Below are 22,553 nucleotides of genomic sequence, written 5' to 3' on the forward strand. Positions count from 1 at the left end.
GAAGGGTAGAAAGAATGGGGGAGAGAAAGACACCTGCAGACCTACTTCACCACTTGTGAAGTGATTCGCCTGCAGGTGGGGAGCCAGGGGCTCAAATCGGGATCCTTATGCCGGTCCTTGCGCTTTGCACCACTTGCACTTAACCCGCTGCGCTACTGCCCGACTCCCCAGAAAAGTCTTTGCCCAGAATGTTAGTACCTTTCTAGCCTCTCAGCTTCTTTCGAGTTTCCTCAGAAAAGGACCAGGAGAAATGGTTCGGTTTGTTAGAACACAACAGTTAGTATACCTGAGGCCACAAGGACCTAGGTTCTGTCCCTAGTACCACCGTAAGCCAGAGTAGAGCAGTGCTCTGGTCTTTCTGTCTCTCTTATTAAAAGAAATAAATCTTTAAAAAACTATATATATATATATATGTATATATATATATATATATATATATATATACATATATATATATATATATATATTGGAAAAATGCCAACACCTGAAGTCATCCAAATGTCTGTGAGTAGGGGGGTAGACTGGAGTTTATTCATACAATGAAATTTCATTACACAGATATAAAAGACAGACATCCCCATACACTGCCATGTGAGAGACTCCAATCTGAGAGGAAAAAAGATAAAGTCAAACCAAATATACATACAGAATTTACATTTGTGTGCATATACCTGTTAATAAATGTATGTGTACACATATGCATCATATAAATTATGGTAGGTAAAATCAAATCTGTGACGGTAGAAACTGAAATAATTAGCACAGGCTGGGTGGTGGGGTTGGCCACAAGGGGGCACTAGAGAATATGTGAGGTGATGGACGCATCCCTCCGGTTCTAGATTTTTCCCCACTCTGGAGAGGTGAGGTTCCAGGACACATTGCTGAGGTCATCTGCCCATGAAGTTCAGGATGGAATCATAGTAGCATCTGCAACTTGGTGGCTGAAAGGCAGTAAGATATAAAGCAGGACAAAATGTTGAATAAACAGAAACCAAAACGTAGGAATAGAGCAGATGAGAATAGGGATCTTAGGGTAGAAAGAAGCTGGGAACTCTAGGGGCCCATGACTTTAGTAATTTTTGCTTGAGCTTGATAGCTAAGATGGAGGTGGGCTAAAAATTTGTCTGGAAAAATGGTGCTAGAGTTAAGAATAGGAAGAGAAAGCTGGATTAGGCCAGGAAGTAGCTCCCAAACTTGAAGAAAACAGAAGTACAATTAACTGGTTACCACATCAATCTGACCCAGGGCCATATATATTCATATTTATCCTGGGAACCTGTGTAACCTCTGAGCCCCTGTCAGTCTGAGCTTTGGAGTCCATGGTCACAGCTGGGAACATTCTAGGCTGCACTCATTTCAGGACCAGTCTTCCTCGAGTAGCAGAGTAGGCTGACCAGCCTCCCTTCAGAGAGTGGGACAGTCCCTACCAGTGCTGCTCTACAGTGAGGGCAAGGTCCTAGAGAGACCCACAAAAGCAGTTATAATGATGTTCCTGATAGAAGTGACCAGTGATGGTGGTGGAGTGTTGCTGAGGAGTTATTCTGATGCAGTCTCCGCCCCTAGGTTTTACTACGCCCCGCGAAATCCTAGCAGAGCCCCCTTCAACCAATCCTGGCCCCACACATCACCCCTGGCTGTCGTCCAATAAAAAGCCCCCTCACCCCCCCCTCACTCTCTCTCTCTGGGCTCTCAGCTCCCCCTCTCTCAGATCTCGCCCCCTTCTCTCCCCCCGTGGTCAGGTAGTGGGGACGGCCATTGCCGGCTGGCCCCACATGGTCTGAACCAAACCCCCCCCCATCCTATAATAAAGATTTGTGTCCCCCTTTGCTCTGGACGTCCACTCTCTTCTCCGCGGTGCAGCCCGACACCAGACCGCCACAACAACAGTGGAGGGAAGATGTCTGTCACTCTTTTTATCTATTGGGTTGTCAGACAAGTCATGACACATTTTCATTTTCACAAAGAAGAAACGAAGGAAAATAGAACTTTCCTGACAACCCAGCAGAAAAAGGGAAGGAGAAAAAGAGTTTTCCAGGAGCAGTGGAAATCATGCCAACATGAAGGCGACTGGCAGGCAGGCAAGTGGGAGAATTGGTGTGATTTCTACATTTTTATTTTCAGCAGTTGGTTTTTAACCACTCTTGATCCTAATTCTATACGTTTCTATAAACTTTAGAACCAGTTGTCCTAGGGCCCAAAGATAGCTCGCCCAGATAGCATGCCTGCACATGGGCTGGTTCCAGCCCTGCCCTCATTGCACTAGAGGATGCTTGAGCACTGCTCTGTCTCCACCTTTACCCCCACACCTCACCCTGTGTCTGTCTGTCTGTCTGTCTGTCTGTCTGTCTGTCTGTCTGAAAAAGCCCAGAGCAGTGAAGCCTGCAGAAGAAAATCAGCACCACTTTCCCTCTATCAACAAACTACACTGTGAAATTTTGATAGGAGCTGTGTTAAATCTACACATTGATTCTGGCCTTATTGCTCATTTCATTGTGGTCAATCTTCCAGTTCATAAATCCAGTATTCTTGTTATTCGTTTGTGATCTTCTTTTGTAGCTTTCAGTGAGATTTTTCACTCAGCTACTTCATTGGGAGCAAGGGTGTGTGTGTGTGTGTGTGTGTGTGTGTGTGTGTGTGTGTGTGTGTGTGTGTGTGTGTGTGTGTAATACCAGTTCCTCTCCATGTGGCTCGGTTCATCTTACAAGTTAAAGATCTGGTGAGCCAAGTGGGGATGCCTCCAGCAGCACACACAGGTTACCACACACAAGGACCTGGGTTCAAGTCCTTGGTCCCCACCTACAAGGGGGGAAGCTTCACAAGTGGTGAAGCAGTGCTGCAGGTCTCTTTCTCTCACACCCCCCCTTCTCTCTCAACTTCTCGGCCCTATCAAATAACTAAATATTAAATAACTGATTTTTAAAAAATCTGTCCAAATACTAGGAGTGCCCCTTCTCACTTTTCTACCCCTTTCTCTGTGAACTGCTGACTCTTCTACTAACTCCAGTGACTTTCTAGAGCTTTCTCCCAACCTCCTCCCAGTCCTCATCAACCTCTCTTCAGCTTCTCCTCTCAGTCATCAACCCAGGCCGGCACACTCCCTCTCTCGGGCCCCTCAGAGACTCCTGCAGCCCTATCCCTGTGACTTCCTCCCACCCCAGCTCCCAGAGCTGCCTGTGCCTCTCAACAGCTGGGTCCTTCCTGGGTGGCATCACTCCACCAAGCTGGGCCAGTGTCCCAAAATAGGCTCATGGACAGCGAGGACAACTGCACAGTTATTTTGGAAGGTTCAGGAGGCAGAGAAACAGGACAGAGAAGATGGTGGAGTAGGGAGCAGTGGCGGGAGCAGACGGGTTCAAAGCCTCTGCCTATCCCGAGGGCTGACCAGAGGAGAGACAGGCTCTAAGGCTAAAGTAGAAGCCAGATGCCTCATCCCCAGCCCTCCAAAGGACAGGAGAGGGGCTGGCAGGTAGTGCCTCTATTACCATGCACAAGGACCCTGGTTCACACCCCACTCCCTACCTGTAGGAGGGGATGATGTTTCATGAGTGGTAAAGCAGGTCTGCAGGTATCTCTCTTTCTCCCTCTGTCTCCCCCTCTCTCAATTTCTCTGTCTCTATCCAAAATAAAAACATTTTTTAAAAAACAAGGATTGGACAGACACAGGTTCTCTTGATTTTTCTATTTCTTCTATATCATTTTATGGGGGGGGGCGCTAGTGGTTTACAGAACTGTTGTTGGCACATGGGCACAGCTCCTCATCTCCCCAGGATAGGTGTCTGCAAAACACTCTTCACCCCCCAACTTTTTTTCATTTTCCACCATCGTGCACTGGGACCCCAGTGCCCTCTCTACCTGCTTTGGTGCAATACAACACACCCAGGCCAAGTCTTGCCTCCTGTTTTCCATTTTTGTCCTTGTTTCTTAAATTCTGCTATGACTGAGGAATGTTGTATTCACCCTTTTCTTTTTTTTTAATGTTTATTTATTTCCTTTTGTTGCCCTTGTTGTTTTTTTATTGATGTTATCGTTGTTGGACAGGACAGAGAGAAATGGAGAGAGGAGGGGAAGACAGAGAGGGGGAGAGAAAGACAGACACCTGCAGACCTGCTTCACTGCCTGGGAAGCGACTCCCCTGCAGGTGGGGAGCCGGGGGCTCCAACCAGGATTCTTATGCTGATCCTTGCACTTTGCATCACCTGCACTTAAGCAGCTGCACTACCACCTGACTCCCTGTATTCACCCTTTCCTTTCCCCCCCTCTCTTTCCCTTTCTACCTCTCTACCTCTCTACCTCTCTCTCCTTATCTCACTTCACATATTTCCTTCAAGTTTCTCCCAAGATGAAGCAAAGGAGATGTCTTCCTTATTTTTAACAGCTTCATAGTATTCCATTGTGTGTGTGTTATTTTTAATAGCTTCATAGTATTCCAGTGTGTGTGTGTGTGTGTGTGTGTGTGTGTGTGTGTGTGTGTGTGTGTGTGTGTGTGTGTCACAACTTTCTTCACTGTTTATCTGTCAGTGGGCATCTGAGTTACTTCCAAGTTTGGACGATTACAGATTTTGCTGCTATGAACATAAGTGTCCATAGATATGTTTGGATAGCTGAAATAAGTTCTTTCTCTCTTTTTTTCTTTCTTTCTTTCTTGCTTTCTTTCTTTTCTTTTCTTTTTTTTCTTTCTTGCCTCCAGAGATATTGCTGGGACTCGGGGCCTGCACTACGAATCCACTGCTCCTGGAGGCTATTTTTTCCCTTTCGTTGCCCTTGTTGTTTTATCATTGTTGTAGTTATTATTGTTGTGTTATTGCTGCCATTGTTGTTGGATAAGACAGAGAGAAGTGAGAGAGAGGAGGGGAAGACAGAAGGGGAGAGAAAGACACCTGCAGACCTGCTTCACCACTTGTGAATTGACCCCCCTGCAGGTGAGGAGCTGGGGGCTCGAACTGGTATCCTTACGCCGGTCCTTGCGCTTTGTGCCATGTGTGCTTAACCTACTGCACTACCACCCAGCCCTCTCTTTTCTTTTCTTTTTCTTTTTCTTTTTTTTTGTTTTTGTTTCGTTAACTGACTTTGTCCCCTTAGGCTAACTAAACTCAGGCCTGGACTGCTGCCTCAGCTCTACACCCTCCACAGGGCAGTTTCCAAATGAGCCCAGAATGGGGTCTACATGTCTCTGTGACACACACTGCTCTGATTTTCACCTTAGGAAAGAAACATCATACAGGAAAAAAAGCACCAAAGCCATTAACTTCACGTCTTGGTGAATGAAAACAAAGTGAAGCAGCCTTGCGTGGCCTTGAGATAACTCACCCAGTGGAGCGCACACTTTACTATGTCCAAGGACCTGGGTTTGAGTCCCCACCCATCCATATGGGAGCATCACACAACGAGGAAACTTTATAAGTTGTTGGGCTGAGCTAGGGTGTCTCTCCTCCTCTGTATGTCTCACACTCCCTCTCTTCTCATTCACGATCTTATTACTTTAAAGATGTGTATTTATTTTTTTTTATTTACTTATGGGGGAGAGAGAACCAAAGCATGACTCTGGCACTGCAATGCCAGGGGTTGAACCCCCTGCTTGAGAGTCCAGTGCTTATCCACTGTAATTCCCCCCGGGCTGCTCTCATCCTCTATCTAAAAAAAGGGGGCGTGAGGGGGCTGGGGAATGTTACCGTGCACAAGGACCTGGGTTCGAGCCTTCAGTCTCCACCTGCGCTGCAGGGTGTCTCTCTTTCTCCCCCTTTCCTCTCTATCTCTGTCCACTAAATGAAAATATAATAGTAGAAGTCCGCCAGGAGCTGTGAAATCATGTAGGAGTAAAATCCCAGTGAAAACTCTGGTGGCCAAAAAATTAAGAAATAAAAATAAGGAATATTTTTCCAAAAGAACAGCTTTAAGGTTGAGAAAAAAAGAACATGAAAGACCCCAGCAGCCCCTTCCCATTTCCAGTCACTCCTGTACCCCGACCTCAGCAACCCCACTGTCCAGGCCAGTACAACTTTAAATTCACTTCCCTGTTTTTTACTACTACTACTTTTTTTAAATTTTTTATTTAAGAAAGGATTAATGAACAAAAACATAAGGTAGGAGGGGTACAACTCCACACAATTCCCACCACCCAATCCCCATAACCCACCCCCTCCCATGATAGCTTTCCCATTCTCTAGCCCTCTGGGAGCATGGACCCAGGGTCGTTGAGGGTTGCAGAAGGTAGAAGGTCTGGCTTCTGTAATTGCTTCCCCGCTGAACATGGGCATTGATTGGTCGGTCCATACTCCCAGTCTGCCTCTCTCTTTCCCTAGTAAGGTGTGTCTCTGGGGAAGCTGAGCTCCAGGACACATTGGTGGGGTCTTCAATCCAGGGAAGCCTGGCCAGCATCCTGGTGGCATCTGGAACCTGGTGATTGAAAAGAGAGTTAACATAGGAAGCCAAACAATTTGTTGAGAAATCATGGATCCCAAGCTTGGAATAGTGGAGAGGAAGTGTTAGGGAGGTAATCACTGCAAACTCTAGTGTACTTCTGCTTTCAGGTATATATTTTGCAGTAGTTTATGGATACATGTGCACATAAGCTCTCTCTCACAGAAACTGGTGTATATCTAGGTTATGGGACTTTGTTAGAAAGTGAACTACCTGAGATGAAATTAGAGTGTACTATAAAAGGAAAGGTCTCACCCGAGTAATGAAGCTGAAGGGTTGTCATTCCACACGAGAAGTCTCTGGACACAGTCTGAGGTGAGCATGTTGAGGTGGCAATCGTTGCGTACTACTACTACTACTACTTCTTCTTCTTCTTCTTCTTCTTCTTCTTCTTCTTCTACTACTACTACTACTACTATTACTACTACTACTCCTACTGCGACTATTACTACTACTACGACTCCTACTACTACTATTACTACTACTACTATTACTACTCCTACTCCTACTCCTACTACTACTATTACTCCTACTACTACTATTACTACTACAACTCCTACTACTACTATTACTACTACTACTTTTACTACTACTACTACTACTACTACTGTTACTACTCCTACTCCTCCTACTACTACTACTACTATTTATGTAGTGAGATATAAATGGATCCTTTCCTGACGGGACTTTCTCAGTCAGCACGGAGACTGTGAGATCTGTTCTTCTTGTGTGTGGCTGCAATTAATTCAGGCTTGTTGCTGTAAGTAGACAGATCATAATCTATTTGTAGAGTTTCCTGTTTGATGGTATTAGCAATCAAAATATTGAGAACATACTAGAACCTGTCTCTTTTTTTTTTTAATATATGCCAAAACTTCTGTTTTGCATAACCACTGGATTATCTCTGCCACACCCTGCTTTATCTCTTGGTCAGCAGTCAGTGATTAAACTGAAGCCTTTTGATAGTTTAAAAGCCCTCAGGCTCCCATAGCCTACAGGGAAGAAAAAAAAAAGAGGCTTTTAAACCACTGAGCTCCAACTCAGAGATTTAAATACTATTGAAACAACTGTTAACTTCTGCCACTGTGAACCCTTTAATTAACTTACTTAGACACAAGTCAATCCAGGCAATAGTGATCAATAATTTGAAAAGTACTGATAAAGGGAACTCATAACATAATATATAAAATGGTTAAAACAACAAGAAGAAATATTGGAGAATCGAGCAGGAGAAGAGCCCAGCTAAAAGTCCTCCAGAGGGTGAAGCACAAAATAACGAGTTCAACATCCAAACATTAGCTAAGGAAATAATAACAGGAGTGAGTAAAGAATTTGAAAAAATTATAATCAGAAATACAGGAACAACAAATGAGAATATGGAAGAAAATACTAATTACCTCGTGGTTATTAGAGAGCTGAAAGCTGAAATCGCTGAGCTAAGAATGCAACTAGCTGAACAAGCTAAAACAGTATCAGAGCAGGGCAACAAAATAGATGAACTCCAGAAAACAGTAGAGGGCAGAGAGAATAGAATCTATGAGGCTGAAGACAGAATTAGCAAGATTGAGGATGAATTAGAGACAACTAAAAAAGAAGTAAGAGATCTCAAAAAGAGATTAATAGATGCTGAAAACAACAACAGAGTCCTATGGGATGACTTCAAAAGAAACAATATACACATTATTGGCATACCAGAGGAAGAAAGAGAAGGAGAGGAAGAAAGCATTTTCCAGGCCATAATAGCTGAAAATTTCTCTAGTCTAGACAACATCAAAGACATAAAGATTCAAGAAGCCCAGAGGGTCCCAAACAGAATTAACCCAGACCTAAAGATACCAAGACATATCATACTTAGAATGGAAAGGAATAAGGATAAAGAAAGGATCCTGAAGGCTGCAAGAGAAAAACAAAGAGTCACCTACAAAGGAAAACCCATAAGATTAGCAGCAGACTTCTCCATACAAACACTACAAGCCAGAAGAGAATGGCAAGATATCTATTGAGTGCTCAATGAGAAAGGCTTTCAGCCAAGAATACTATATCCTGCTAGACTGTCATTCAGACTAGATGGAGGCATCAAAACCTTCTCAGACAAGCAACAGTTGAAGGAATCAACTATCACCAAGCCTGCCCTGAAACAAGTTCTGAAAGGTCTCCTATAAACAATCAGACCACCACAAATAGGACATATATCAAAACACTCTAAAACTCTACAAGAATGGCGTTAAAATATCTTCAATCTTTGATATCAATAAATGTCAGTGGCCTGAATTCACCTATTAAAAGACACAGAGTAGGAAGATGGATGAGAAAACACAACCCAACAATATGCTATCTACAGGAAACCCACCTAACTCAACAAGACAAACACAGACTTAAAGTGAAAAGATGGAAAACTATCATACAAGCCAATGGCCCACAAAAAAGGGCAGGAACAGCTATTCTCATATCTGACATGATAGACTTTAAAATAGATAAGATTAAAAAAGATAGGAATGGACACTACTTAATGCTCAGAGGATCAGTCAATCAAGAGGACTTAACAATTATTAACATCTATGCACCCAATGAGAAGTCATCTAAATATATCAAACTTCTACTGAAAGAGCTACAGCAATATATTAACAGTAACACAATCGTAGTAGGGGACTTCAATACCCCACTCTCTCAACTTGACAGATAATCAAAATCAATAAAGACATAAGGGAGCTAAATGAAGAGATAGATAAACTAGAACTATTGGACATTTTCAGAGTCATTCATCCCAAGAAACTGGAATACACATTTTACTCAAATACACATGGGTCATTCTCAAGGATAGACCCTGTGTTAGGCCATAAAGACAGCATCAGCCAATTCAAGAGCATTGAAATTATCCCAAGCATCTTCTCAGACCACAGTGGAATTAAACTAACACTTAACAATCAACAAAAGATTAGTAACACTCCCCAAATGTGGAAGCTCAACAGTACACTTCTTAACAACCTCTGGGTCAAAGAGGAAATCAAGGAAGAAATCAAAATGTTTCGAGAGTTCAATGAAAATGAAGACACAAGTTATCAAAATATTTGGGACACAGCTAAAGCAGTCCTAAGAGGGAAGATCATAGCTATATAAGCACACATTAGGAAATAAGAAAAAGCACAAATAAACAGCCTTATTGCACATCTTAAAGACCTAGAAGAAGAACAACAAAGGAACCCTAAAGCAACGAGGAGGTCAGAAATCACTAAAGTTAGGGCAGAAATAAATAACATTGAGAATAGGAAAACCATACAAAAGATCAACGAAAGTAAATGTTGGTTCTTCAAAAGAGTAAACAAAATCGACAAACCTTTAGCCAGACTCACAAAACAAAAAAGGAGGAAGACCCAAATAAATTGGATAGTAAATGAAAGAGGAGATATCACAACAGACACTGCAGAAATTCACCATATCATGCGAGGCTTCTATGAACAATTATATGCCACCAAGCTAGAGAACCTGGAAGAAATGGACGATTTCCTAGATACCTACCAACTTCCAAAACTAAGTAAAGAGGAAGTGGATAACATGAACAGGCCCATCACAGCTAATGAAATTGAAACAGTTATCAAAAATCTCCCCAAAAATAAAAGTCTGGACCAGATGGTTTTACAAATGAATTCTACAAAACCTTCAAAGAAGAACTAATACCTCTACTTTTAAAAATCTTCCAGAAGATTGAAGACACTGGAATACTCCCTGCCAGCTTCTATGAAGCCAACATCACCCTGATACCAAAAGCAGACAGGGACACAACCAAAAAAGAAAACTACAGACCAATATCTCTTATGAACATAGATGCAAAAATATTAAACAAAATTCTAGCCAACCGGATACAGCAGTATATCAAAAAGATTGTTCATCATGACCAGGTGGGGTTTATCCCAGGCATGCAAGGTTGGTTTAATATACGTAAATCAATCAATGTGATCCACCACATCAACAAAAGCAAGACCAAAAACCACATAGTCATATCAATAGATGCAGAGAAAGCCTTTGACAAAATACAACAACCCTTTATGATCAAAACACTAAAAAAAATGGGAATAGATGGAAAATTCCTGAAGACAGTGGAGTCTATATATAGCAAACCTACAGCCAACATCATACTCAATGGTGAAAAACTGGAAGCATTTCCACTCAGATCAGGTACTAGACAGGGCTGCCCACTATCACCATTACTATTCAACATAGTGTTGGAAGTTCTTGCCATAGCAATCAGGCAGGAGCAAGGAATTAAAGGGACACAGATTGGAAGAGAAGAAGTCAAATTCTCCTTATTTGCAGACGACATGATAGCATACATGGAAAAACCTAAGGAATCCAGCAAGAAGCTTTTGGAAATCATCAGGCAATACAGTAAGGTGTCAGGCTATAAAATTAACATTCAAAAATCAGTGGCGTTCCTCTATGCAAACACTAAGTTAGAAGAAATTGAAATCCAGAAATCAATTCCTTTTACTATAGCAACAAAAACAATAAAATATCTAGGAGTAAACCTAACCAAAGAAGTGAAAGACTTGGGGAGTTGGGCTGTAGCACAGAGAGTTAAGCGCAGGTGGCGCAAAGCACAAGGACCGGCATAAGGATCCTGGTTCAAACCCCAGCTCCCCACCTGCAGTGGAGTCCCTTCACAGGCAGTGAAGCAGGTCCGCAGGTGTCTATCTTTTTCTCCTCCTCTCTGTCTTCCCCTTCTCTCTCCATTTCTCTCTGTCCTATCCAACAACAACAATAATAGCTACAACAATAAAACAACAAGGGCAACAAAAGGGAATAAATAAATAAAATAAATATTTAAAAAAAGCTTTAAAAAAAAAAAGAAGTGAAAGACTTGTATACTGAAAATTATGAGTCACTACTTAAAGAAATTGAAAAAGACACAAAGAAGTGGAAAGATATTCCATGTTCATGGGTTGGAAGAATTAACATTATCAAAATGAATATATTACCCAGATCCATCTACAAATTTAATGCTATCCCCATCAAGATCCCAAGCACATTTTTTAGGAGAATAGAAAAAATGCTACAAATGTTTATCTGGAACCAGAAAAGACCTAGAATTGCCAAAACAATCTTGAGAAAAAAGAATAGAACCGGAGGCATCACACTCCCAGATCTCATACGATATTATAGGGCCGCTGTCATCAAAACTGCTTGGTACTGGAACATGAATAGACACACTGACCAGTGGAATAGAATTGAGAGCCCAGAAATGAGGCCCCACACCTATGGACATCTAATCTTTGACAAAGGGGCCCAGACTATTACATGGGGAAAGCAGAGTCTCTTCAACAAATGCTGTTGGAAACAATGGGTTGAAACATGCAGAAGAATGAAACTGAATCACTGTATTTCACCGAATACAAAAGTAAATTCCAGGTAGATCAAGGACTTGGATGTTAGACCAGAAACTATCAGATACTTAGAGGAAAATATTGGCAGAACTCTTTTCCACATAAATTTTAAAGACGAATGAAACGAATTTTCAATGAAACGAATCCAATTACAAAGAAGACTAAGGCAAGTATAAACCTATGGGACTACATCAAATTAAAAAGCTTCTGCACAGCAAAAGAAACCACTACCCAAACCAAGAAACCCCTCACAGAATGGGAGAAGATCTTTACATGCCATACATCAGATAAGAGTTTAATAACCAACATATATAAAGAGCTTGCCAGACTCAACAACAAGACAACAAATAACCCCATCCAAAAATGGGGGGAGGACTTGGACAGAATATTCACCACAGAAGAGATCCAGAAGGCCAAGAAACACATGAAAAAATGCTCCAAGTCTCTGATTGTCAGAGAAATGCAAATAAAGAGAAGAATAAGATATCACTTCACTCCTGTGAGAATGTTATACATCAGAAAAGGTAACAGCAGCAAATGCTGGAGAGGGTGTGGGGTCAAAGGAACCCTCCTACACTGCTGGTGGGAATGCAAATTGGTCCAACCTCTGTGGATAACAGTCTGGAGAACTCTCAGAAGGCTAGAAATGGACCTACCCTATGACCCTGCAATTCCTCTCCTGGGGATATATCCTAAGGAACCCAACACATCCATCCAAAAAGATCTGTGTACACATATGTTTTTGGCAGCACAATTTGTAATAGCCAAAACCTGGAAACAACCCAGGTGTCCAACAACAGATGAGTGGCTGAGCAAGTTGTGGTATATATACACAATGGAATACTACTCAGCTGTAAAAAATGGTGACTTCACCCTTTTCAGCCGATCTTGGATGGACCTTGAAAAAATCATGTTGAGTGAAATAAGTCAGAAACAGAAGGATGAATATGAGATGATCTCACTCTCAGGCAGAAGTTGAAAAACAAGATCAGAAAAGAAAACACAAGTAGAACCTGAAATGGAATTGGCGTATTGCACCAAAGTAAAAGACTCTGGGGTGGGTGGGTAGGGAGAATACAGGTCCATGAAGGATGATAAATGACATAGTGGGGGTTGTATTGTTAAATGGGAAACTGGGGAATGTTATGCATGTACAAACTATTGTATTTACTGTTGAATGTAAAACATTAATTCCCCAATAAAGAAATAAATTTTAAAAAACTGACATTTTAAATGAATAGATGAATGAATGAATACAGGATTCAGAAGATATTTCATCTAGTACAATATATGCCTTAATATGGGAGGCCCTGGGTTTGAGCCCTAGAAACAGATGGGAGCCCCAGGGACATCATCAAGAGTGAATTGGGGTTGTGGTCTCTATCTGTCTGTCTATCTGTCTGCCTATCTCTATCTCTCTATAAAAGAATGATATAGTCCAGGAAGGTTGCTCAGTGGTGGTATTATGTATGCATGAGGTCCTGCCCACGTTGAGATCACCTGTCCTCAGGCTAGGACCTCCATCTCTCCCACAGGACTCTCCTGTCTAGTTCCTATCCATGTCTCTAACCTGAGCCATAGACCCCAGCTGAGTGGTGACAAGCCTTGACCTCAACCATGAAGGATGGACACCTTGCTGTCATTGCTCACAGCATCCACAAGGGGGAGCTATCTCCAACAGGAGGCGTCCAAGTCGCTTCCTCTGCTACACCATATCTTGCATCCAATAAATAAGTAAATACCAGTGGGGCTAGGTAGAGTGCACATGCTACCACGTGCAGGGGGAAATCTTCACAAGCAGTGGAGCAGAGTTGCAGGTGTCTCTCTTTCTCCTTCTTTACTTCTCTCTGACTCTATCAGAAAAAGTAAGGGGGGAAAATGGAAGTGTGCCAGGAGCCAGCCCCAAAAGATCTCAGGGGTCCTAAAGGAGGGGCGTCCGCGTGGACCAGGAAGAATTGAGAGGCAGACCAGGTCAACTGCTTCAAGAGCAGGAGAGAGGCACTTCTACCATGCTCAGGCAGAACTTTATTTTATAGTATCATGAGGCTTAGATCATTAAAACAAAAATCACCAAGGCTGTGGTCACACTAATACAAACATCACCAAGGCTTTGATTATTAAAACAAAAATCACCAAGTAAGAACAGTACAGGTAGGGAATATTTCCTGCTTCGTGGATTATTTACATTCCGGGGGGGTATTTTTCTCCCTAGAGATCATATCACAGTTTCTATGTCTTTTGTTATTCCTGTTCCTGTGTGCTAGGCAGATGCCCTATTGATTAAGATTAATAGTCTACCCATCGTGTACGTTTATGCCATCCTCTTGCCCCTATGCTTCAGAAGCCAATGGTTCATAGAAAGTTCAAACTTGTTATGTTTCTAGGGTCTTAAACAAATTGAACAGCCCCATTTTTCATAAAATTTGTTCCATTGTTTGATCAAGGAGTTTCATTTTGTTCCTTACTGAAAAGGCACCAAGGTGGTGCTGGCCTGACCATAAAGTTAAGATTTCTAACTGAAATTTGTCTTCTGTGTATGCTCACTATGTGACCTAGGCTCTCATGTACTATTCCTGTATAAGGAAGTGGGAGCAGAGTGGTGGGTGGTAGATTAAAAGGCCCATTGTATGTAGGCAGGTATCAGAACTTTCCATTTATTATTTATGCTAGGTAAGGTGGCCCCTCCACTGTGAGAATCACCACCAGTCTTTCTCTGTATTTTAGGGGGAATATGGTATAAACAAAGGGGAAAACAATTCTTCCTTTTGGAGTCTTCTGAAAAATTCTGTATTACTGATATTGCTTACTCCATTGTGATCAGTCTTGCAGAGTGCAGTGCAGATTTTCTCATTACTTTTGTTATTGGTCAAGCTCTGAGCCTGACCATGGGTAAAGATTATTAAGACCACACAAAGTTTAATCCCAAGCCCTATACATGGCAGAAGGTAAGATGGTTTCAGTTTGGCCTGGAGAGTCCAGCTGTGCTGAACTTCCTGCGATGCTGGTACCAACGTCAAGGAGCTCACATGGGGGCGCCTGCGCCATCTACCCCTTTTTTATTTTGTAAATGAAACTTTCTTGTTTCCATAGAAACGGCCTTGATGCTGTGACTTAGCACTCACTGAGCTCTTATGGTTACTTTTTGCTTTAGTTTGAACCATGATTGATTATCCCTAAGCAAGCTTCCTGGAGTATCTATTGTTTCTAAAAGGTCAATTTCTATGAAGCAAATTAACAGTCTACTCCCTATTCTATAAGCTACCCAAGGCCGTGGGAAGAACCCACTGCTCTCTATATTTGCCCCTAAACTTTTCTGCCTGGGGTGTAGGTACCAGGGTGATAAGGGTGGAAGGGGGGGGCAAGCAATTCCTTCACAGCTTATCTGATAATTGGCCAATTGCTATGTTTTGGACCTCTTCTAGTCTGGGGGTTTTTAAGGGTTTGGTCTTTTTTTTGTTAAACAGTATTCCCCATTTCTTTTTTGTCAGGTGTAATTTGGAAAAAAACAATACATTTTATAAAATAGCCAATAACATCCAATGTTAACAACATGATTAATGGAACAAAAAGGCGGAGTGGTTTCAGTTCAGTCCGGGGCCTCTCACCTTGCAGAGGCCCCTACCATGCTCAGACCTTGTCAGACAGCTGTTGTGACATCGCCTTAGCCAGAAGTAGTGTAAGTGTTGTGCAGGCATCAAGCCCCAGCCATAATCTGGGTGACAATAATAAAAAGAAATCACAAGTAATGCAGTAACACATTACTTGAAGAGGTATGGTCTTGCAAACTGACATTATTTCAATTTAAAACTTGATTGGTCCCTAGCTTATTAATATTGCTATTGCTAAAGAATAAATAAAAGCATTTGTCATCAAGAGAAAGGGCCAAATATGACCCCCTCCTCCCATCAAAAGCCCCAAAATAATACTGAATCTAGAATTTGTGGACAAGGATGTTGAAACTGTTACTACATCTTATATGTTCAGAAAGCTAGAGAGATGACTGGCTCTGTGGGTAAAGACACAGGAGATATGGGAGTTGGGATGGGAGTTGGGAGGTAGCACAGTGGATTAAGCGCAAGGACCAGCGGAAGGATCCCGGTTCAAGCCCCCGGCTCCCCACCTGCAGGGGAGTCACTTCACAGGTGGTGAAGCAGGTCTGCAGGTGTCTGTCTTTCTCTCCCCCTCTCTGTCTTCCCCTCCTCTCTCCATTTCTCTCTGTCCTATCTAACAACAACGGCATCAATAACTACAACAATAAAACAACAAGGGCAACAAAAGGGAATAAATAAATAAATTTTTTTTTAAAGGCATAGGAGGTATTTAAATAGTGTGAACTTCCAGAATAAAAACGACAAAGTCTGAGATGCAGATAGACCACCTGGGATCACTAATCTCAGACACAGCAATGGGAAAAGTCAGTGAGCCTGATAGCATAGCAATGAGAGCCTTCCAAAAATGAAATACACAGAGAGAAAAGACTGGAGGGGGAAGAATAAAATGAAAGGGAGATGGCTAGGAGCTGGTTCACTGGGTAGAGCACACACTTTGCCAGGTTTGAAGACCTGGGTCTGAATCCCCAGTCACCACGTGGGAGCACCATGCCAAGGGGACACTTCACAAGCAGTGCTGCAGGTGGAATAGTGCTGTGGTGTCTCTTCTTCTCACTCTGTATCTCTCCCTCTCTGTCTCTCACCCTCTATCTGGATAAAAGGAAGAGGGAAGGGAGTCGGGCAGTAGTGCAGCGGGTTAAGCACACTTGGCGCAAAGCGCAGGGACCGGTGTAAGGATCTCCGTTCGAGCCCCTGGCTCCCCACCTGCAGGGGAGTCGCTTCACAGGCGGTGAAGCAGGTCTGCAGGTGTCTATCTTTCTCTCCCCCTCTCTGTCTTCCCCTCCTCTCTCCATTTCTCTCTGTCCTATCCAACAACAACGACATCAATAACAATAATAACTACAACAATAAAATAACAAGGGCAACAATAAGGGAATAAGTAAATAATTTTTTAAAAAACTATGGCTTTCAAAAAAATAAAAAAGGAAGGGGGGAAAAAGAGAAAGTCCAATGGGAACTTGTGCAGGCGGGACACCTCAGCCAAACCCCTCGTGGGGCGGCGGCCGGGGAGCATGGAGAGAAATTAAACTGTACTCCGTGGTACTTCAAGCAATCTGATATGTGAACAGAAAGGCATCAAAATGAAAGAAGGCTTCCTGGGGCAGGGGGCCCCTGGCAGTGGTGCTCCTGGTTTAGTGCACCCCGTTGCCATGCACAGGACCTGGGTTCAAGCCCTGCATCCCACCTGCAGGGGGTGGGGGATGCTTCACAAGTGGTGAAGCAGGTCTGCAGGTTTCTATCTTTCTTCCTCCTTCTCTATCTCCTCCTCCCTTCTCAATTTCTCTCTGTTCTATCCAATTAAAAAAAAAGGGGGGAGGGAAATGGCCACCAGGAATGATAGGTTCATAGTGCTGGCTGAGCCCCAGCAATAACCTTCGTGGCAATTAAAAAAAAGAAAGAAAGAAAGAGAAAGAAGGGAGTCGGGCCGTAGCGCAGCGGGTTAAACGCACGTGGCACGAAGCGCAAGGACCAGCGTAAGGATCCCAGTTCGAGCCGCCGGCTCCCCACCTGCAGGGGAGTCGCTTCACAAGCGGTGAAGCAGGTCTGCAGGTGTCTATCTTTCTCTCCCCCTCTCTGTCTTCCCCATCTCTCTCCATTTCTCTCCTATCTAACAACAATGGCATCAATAACAATAATAATAACTATAACAACAATAAAAATTAAAAAACAACAAGGGCAACAAAAGGGAAACTAAATAAAAAATTTTACAAAAAAAGAAAAAGAAGGAAGGATAGAGAGAGAGGCTTCTCAGTATAAAAGGGAATGCTCTAAAAGGCCAGCCTGTACTCCCTACTATGTCACCATCGAGAGAGTTTGACCCTAACCTGACACAACTGTCATCCTAAAACCTTAGCATCACATTGCTCACTGGGTAATATATCCATGTGGATGTAGTTTTTGTACTGCCAGGAGTTTTGCTAGGGTTTTGCATCTACACAATTCTACCACTCCTGTTAGACCTTTTTATTTATTTTTTTTCCTTTTGTAGATAGGTGAGAGACAAAAAGAGGAGAGACCTCACAGCACTGCTAGCAAAGCACCTCCTGTGTGTGGTGCTGCCTCGTGGTGGCTGAAAGCTTGGACCCAGGCCCTTGCCCATAGTGACCTGTGCACTCTACTGCCTGAGCTGTAGCCTGGCTCTTATTGTGTATATATATAATTTCACTAACTGGCTAGTTATAAAGTATATATATATATATATATATATATATATAGAGAGAGAGAGAGAGAGAGAGAGAGAGAGAGGGAGAGAAACAGAGCATCACTCTGTCATATTCAATGCCAGGGATCAAATTCAGGACCTCACACCTGTAAATACAATGGCACCTGCCAGGCTGTTTAAATGTTTTATTTTTTTTCCAATAATATAGAAATGGCATACAGCCAAGGCAGGTTCATTCCAAGAATACAAACATAGTAAGTCATTAGCTTTATAAATGAGGAAAAGAAAACCCATGTGACTTTATGAATAAACACAACAAAAAAAAAGTGCTCTGTAAAAGTACTATTAAAAAGATGAATTGAGGGAGTAGGGGAGTAGAGCAGAGGGTTAAGCGCATGTGGCACAAAGCACAAGGACCAGCGTAAGGATCCCGGTTTGAGCCCCCAGCTCCCCACCTGCAGGGGAGTCGCTTCACAAGCGGTGAAGCAGGTCTGCAGGTGTCAATTTTTCTCTCCCCCCTCTGTCTTCCCCTCCTCTTTCCATTTCTCTCTGCCCTATCCAACTACAACGACATCAATAACAGCAATAAAACAACAAAGGCAACAAAATGGAAAATAAATAAATTTTTTTTAAAAAATTTTTTAAGTTTCAAAAAAAAAAAAAGATGAATTGAGGGGGCCGGTGGTAGCACAGCGGGTTAAGCACACATGGATCCTAGTTCAAGTCCCCGGCTCCCCACCTGCAGGGGGGAGGTGTCACTTCACAAATGGTGAAATAGGTCTGCAGGTGTCTTTCTCTCAGGTCTGTAGGTGTCCTCTCCCCCTTTCTGTCTTCCCCTCCTCTCTTGATTTCTCTCTGTCCTATCCAACAACAACAACAGCATAACAACAACAAGGGAAAGAATGGCCTCCAGGAGCAGTGGATTCGTAGTGCAGGCACCAAGCCCCAGCAATAACCCTGGAGGCAAAATAATAATAATAAAATAAAATATGAATGGAAATATTGAAATAAAAACAAAAAGACTAGCATTAGCCATGATTTAAAGAAAATGTTTGCCAAAAGCCAACATTAGATGCCTGCTTCCAGTCACAACAGAGTAGCAGGCCGAATGTACCTTCCTCCTCCTTTGAACAATGAGATGCTAGACAATTCTGTGAGCAAATGTATTTGCACACTGCACAATGAACCTCTGAGAGAAGGAGGAAGTGGGAAGCCTAGGAGGGACCAGCTTGCTTCTGGGGGCTGTGGTGAAGTCTGCACTGGGTAGGCAGGGAGAAACCAAATCGAGCCCAGCCCTCACACTAAGTGAAGGAGACAAGGATCAGAGCTTAGCAAGGCAGGGTGGTGAAAACTCTGGGAGGCAAAGTATCTGAGCAGAACTGCTAAGAGAGAGGGCTAGGTGGGGCTGCGAGTGGGGTGTTCCCTGCCACCTGACTGCTTAATGTGCAGGTGCTAGGGAATTCCTAAGGCTGGGAAAAGACCCCCAGGAAAAGTGAGGGAGACTTGGCTTCAGAAACTCCCAAGGGTATGGAAACGGCATAGCCATCTGCCAGAATGGTAAGATGGGCGGGCACAGACCTGGGCAGCATGAGCCACAGGGCTTGTTTCTCAGAAGCCCTTCGCATAGTGGGGAAGAATCTTGTTAGACCTGCTGGGCCAAACTGGTTAGTGCTCTGCTTTGCCATGGTATGACCCAGGTTCAAGCCCAGCCATTACCACATTAAAGGAAGCTTTGGTACTATGGCCCCTCTCTCTCTCTCTCTCTCTCTCTCTCTCCCTCTATCTCTCTATCTCTCTCTCTCGTGTGTATATCTGTCTATCTTTATCTTAAGGAGAGGAGGAGGAGAAGGAGGTCATTTTTTTAGGCCTGCTTTGTAGTCTTATAGCACAAATCTTGAATAGTTCAGACTGACTCCTCAGTATGCTCAGCCAAGGTCCCCCAAAATCTAAAGGAATTTTTCAAAACCCCAGCACCCCATAATAGCACATGAACAATACCTGGCTTTCAAACAAACTGTACAAGCAAGCAAAGAAGCAGGAACTGTGACCCAAAACCAGGAAAGAAAAACAAAACAAAACAAAAAACAACTTTCATTTAAATAAATCATCCAAAAGTACACAGAATTGGGGCAGGGAGGAGGGGGCGTGTGGGAGAGCACAGTGCTTGTGGCAAAAAGATTTTCATGCCTGAGACTCCCAGGTCCTGGGTTCAGTTCCCAGAACCAATGAATGCCAGCACTGAACAGTGCTCTGGGAAGTTTAAAAAAAAAAAAATCCACAGAAGCCCCATTAATTGCATTTTAGCTGGGATTCTGACTCTCTTCATCAACAGTTTTTAGCAAGTGCTGACTCAAAATGTACAGACTTGGAGGACTTCCTTTCCCCAGTGTTTGGTGCTCAGAAACCAAAGATTATATATATGCAAGAAAAGCAGGGCCCAGGCAGGGGCACACCCTGTAGAGGGCACACCTTACCATGTGCAAGGACCCCGTCCTCAACTGCAGGGGGGGAGAAGCTTCCAAAGTAGTAGATCGGGGTGTTTCTCTTTCTCTCTCCTTTTCTTGTCCCACACTTTTTCTACCCAGGTATGTCACCACCTGGCCCCTGAACTTCACTTCCTTGAAGTGCTATTACTCCACCAGTCACCTCTGTGGTTCCAGATGATTTCCTGCCGCATCCACATTCCAATCTGTGGATGAAGAGAAGGAAATGGGAACACTCCCTTTCTTTTCAAACACCACCTCATATCTGGAATAGTCTGATGTCGCCAGCTTAGTCACATAACCATCCTAGCCAGAAGGGAAGCTGGGCAAAAGCCAATCCTTACTCCCTTACTCTGGAAGGTTTTGTACCCAGTTAGGACCATGAATTCTGGTGCCAGGGTAGGTGGGTGGGGAGGTATTGATTAATAAGCAAGTCTTCTATAAGTTTTCCCAAAGAGTAGTCACTTACACCAGCAATATTTACAAAGTAAGTCATTCCCATTATGATCTCATCTTTGTGTGGCCAGGAGGGTGGTGTAGTAGCTTACAAGCATGGGGTCCAGAGTTTGATCCCCGGTACTGCATATTCCAGAATAATATTCTGGCTCTTGCTCTCATAAATAAATCGATTCTCGCCAACAATTGTCACTTCCTATTTTGTTGATGTGGACCATTCTCACAGGTGTGAGGTAGATTCCCAAGGTGATTTTAATTTGCTTTTCTCTAAGGATAAGTTAGTTTCAGTGGAGCATTTCTTCACATCCCTGTGTACATCTTTAGAAAGTTGTCAGGTGCGGGGTAGATCGCATAGTGGTTATGATGCAAAGAGACTTTCAAGCATGAGGCTCTATAAAGTCCCAGGTTCAACGTCCCCCCACCACCACCACCATTAGGCAGAACTGAGCAGTGCTCTGGTAAGAAAGAAAGAAAGAAAGAAAGAAGAAAGAAAGAAAAGAAAGTTAAATAAAAGAAAGAGGAGAAATAGAGGAAAGAGAGAGAAAGGTTGTTTATTCAAATCTCTTGCCCACTTTCTTTAAATAGGTTTTATTTTGTATAGAAACAAACTGGGGTGGGGGGGTTGGGAGTCGGGCTGTAGTGCAGTGGGTTAAGCGTACGTGACGCAAAGCTCATGGACTGGCCTAAGGATCCCAGTTCGAGCCCCCGGCTCCCCACCTGCAGGGGAGTCGTTTCACAAGCGGTGAAGCAGGTCTGCAGGTGTCTGTCTTTCTCTCCCTCCCCCCCCCCGTCTTCCCCTACTCTCTCCATTTCTCTCTGTCTTATCCAACAATGACATCAATCATAACTACAACAATAAAACAACAAGGGCAACAAAAGGGAATAAATAATAAATATTTTTAAAAAAGAAACTGAGAGGGAAAGGAAAGATAGAGAAAAAGACACCTACAGCCCTGCTTCACCACTAATGAAGCTTTCCTCCTGCAAGGGGGGACCAGGGGCTTGAACCCAGGTCCTTATACATAGTAAGGATTCTACTATGTACAGTCTACTAGATGTGCCACCACTCAGGCCCTGAAATCATATACTTTTTAACATTTATTCTATTTACGACATTTTCTGAGAGAGTTTCACGTGACATATATAGAGAAAAACCAGAGCACCATTCATGCCCATGCAGTGCTGCGGCTTGAACCAGGAGCCTCGGGCATGCAAATCAGAGCTCTGCCAGTTGAGCCATCTCCCCAGCTGCATACCTGCTTTTGTATTGGGTTGTTTGGGTTTTGTTGTTTCTGAGCTGCATAACTTCTAAAAATGTATTTGACATCAATCCCTTTTCAGATATGTGGTGTGTGTAAATATCTTCTTCCAGTTACTGGGTTGCCTTTTTATCCTCCTGTTGTTTCCTTTCGACCTTATGGAGAGACACCTGTGGCCTTGCTTCACCACTAATGAAGCTTTCGTTAGCATCCATTAGTGTCCTCTGTGTGTTGTTTTTTTTTTTTTAATTTTCCCTCTTGTTGTTCTTGTTTTTTATTGTTGTTGC

At 43.1% G+C, this 22,553-nt stretch overlaps 2 long non-coding RNA genes across 2 annotated transcripts in view; one reads left to right on the forward strand and one right to left on the reverse strand.

The window, feature by feature from the left end:
• LOC132535014 (uncharacterized) overlaps positions 1-2,065 on the forward strand; it is a 37,519-nt gene extending 35,454 nt beyond the window's left edge. The window contains exon 6 of the long non-coding RNA XR_009546797.1: positions 1,965-2,065. This is a non-coding gene — a long non-coding RNA (uncharacterized LOC132535014). The remainder of the gene's footprint in view (positions 1-1,964) is intronic.
• LOC132535015 (uncharacterized) lies at positions 606-20,581 on the reverse strand. Its single transcript, XR_009546798.1, has 3 exons — positions 20,543-20,581; positions 15,401-15,507; positions 606-941 (listed from the first exon to the last, which is right to left on the reverse strand). It is a non-coding gene; the product is annotated as an uncharacterized LOC132535015 (long non-coding RNA).
• Positions 20,582-22,553: the final 1,972 nt, after the last annotated feature.

The sequence above is a fragment of the Erinaceus europaeus genome, chromosome 20 (genome assembly GCF_950295315.1).
Source record: "Erinaceus europaeus chromosome 20, mEriEur2.1, whole genome shotgun sequence".
NCBI lineage: Eukaryota > Metazoa > Chordata > Mammalia > Eulipotyphla > Erinaceidae > Erinaceus > Erinaceus europaeus.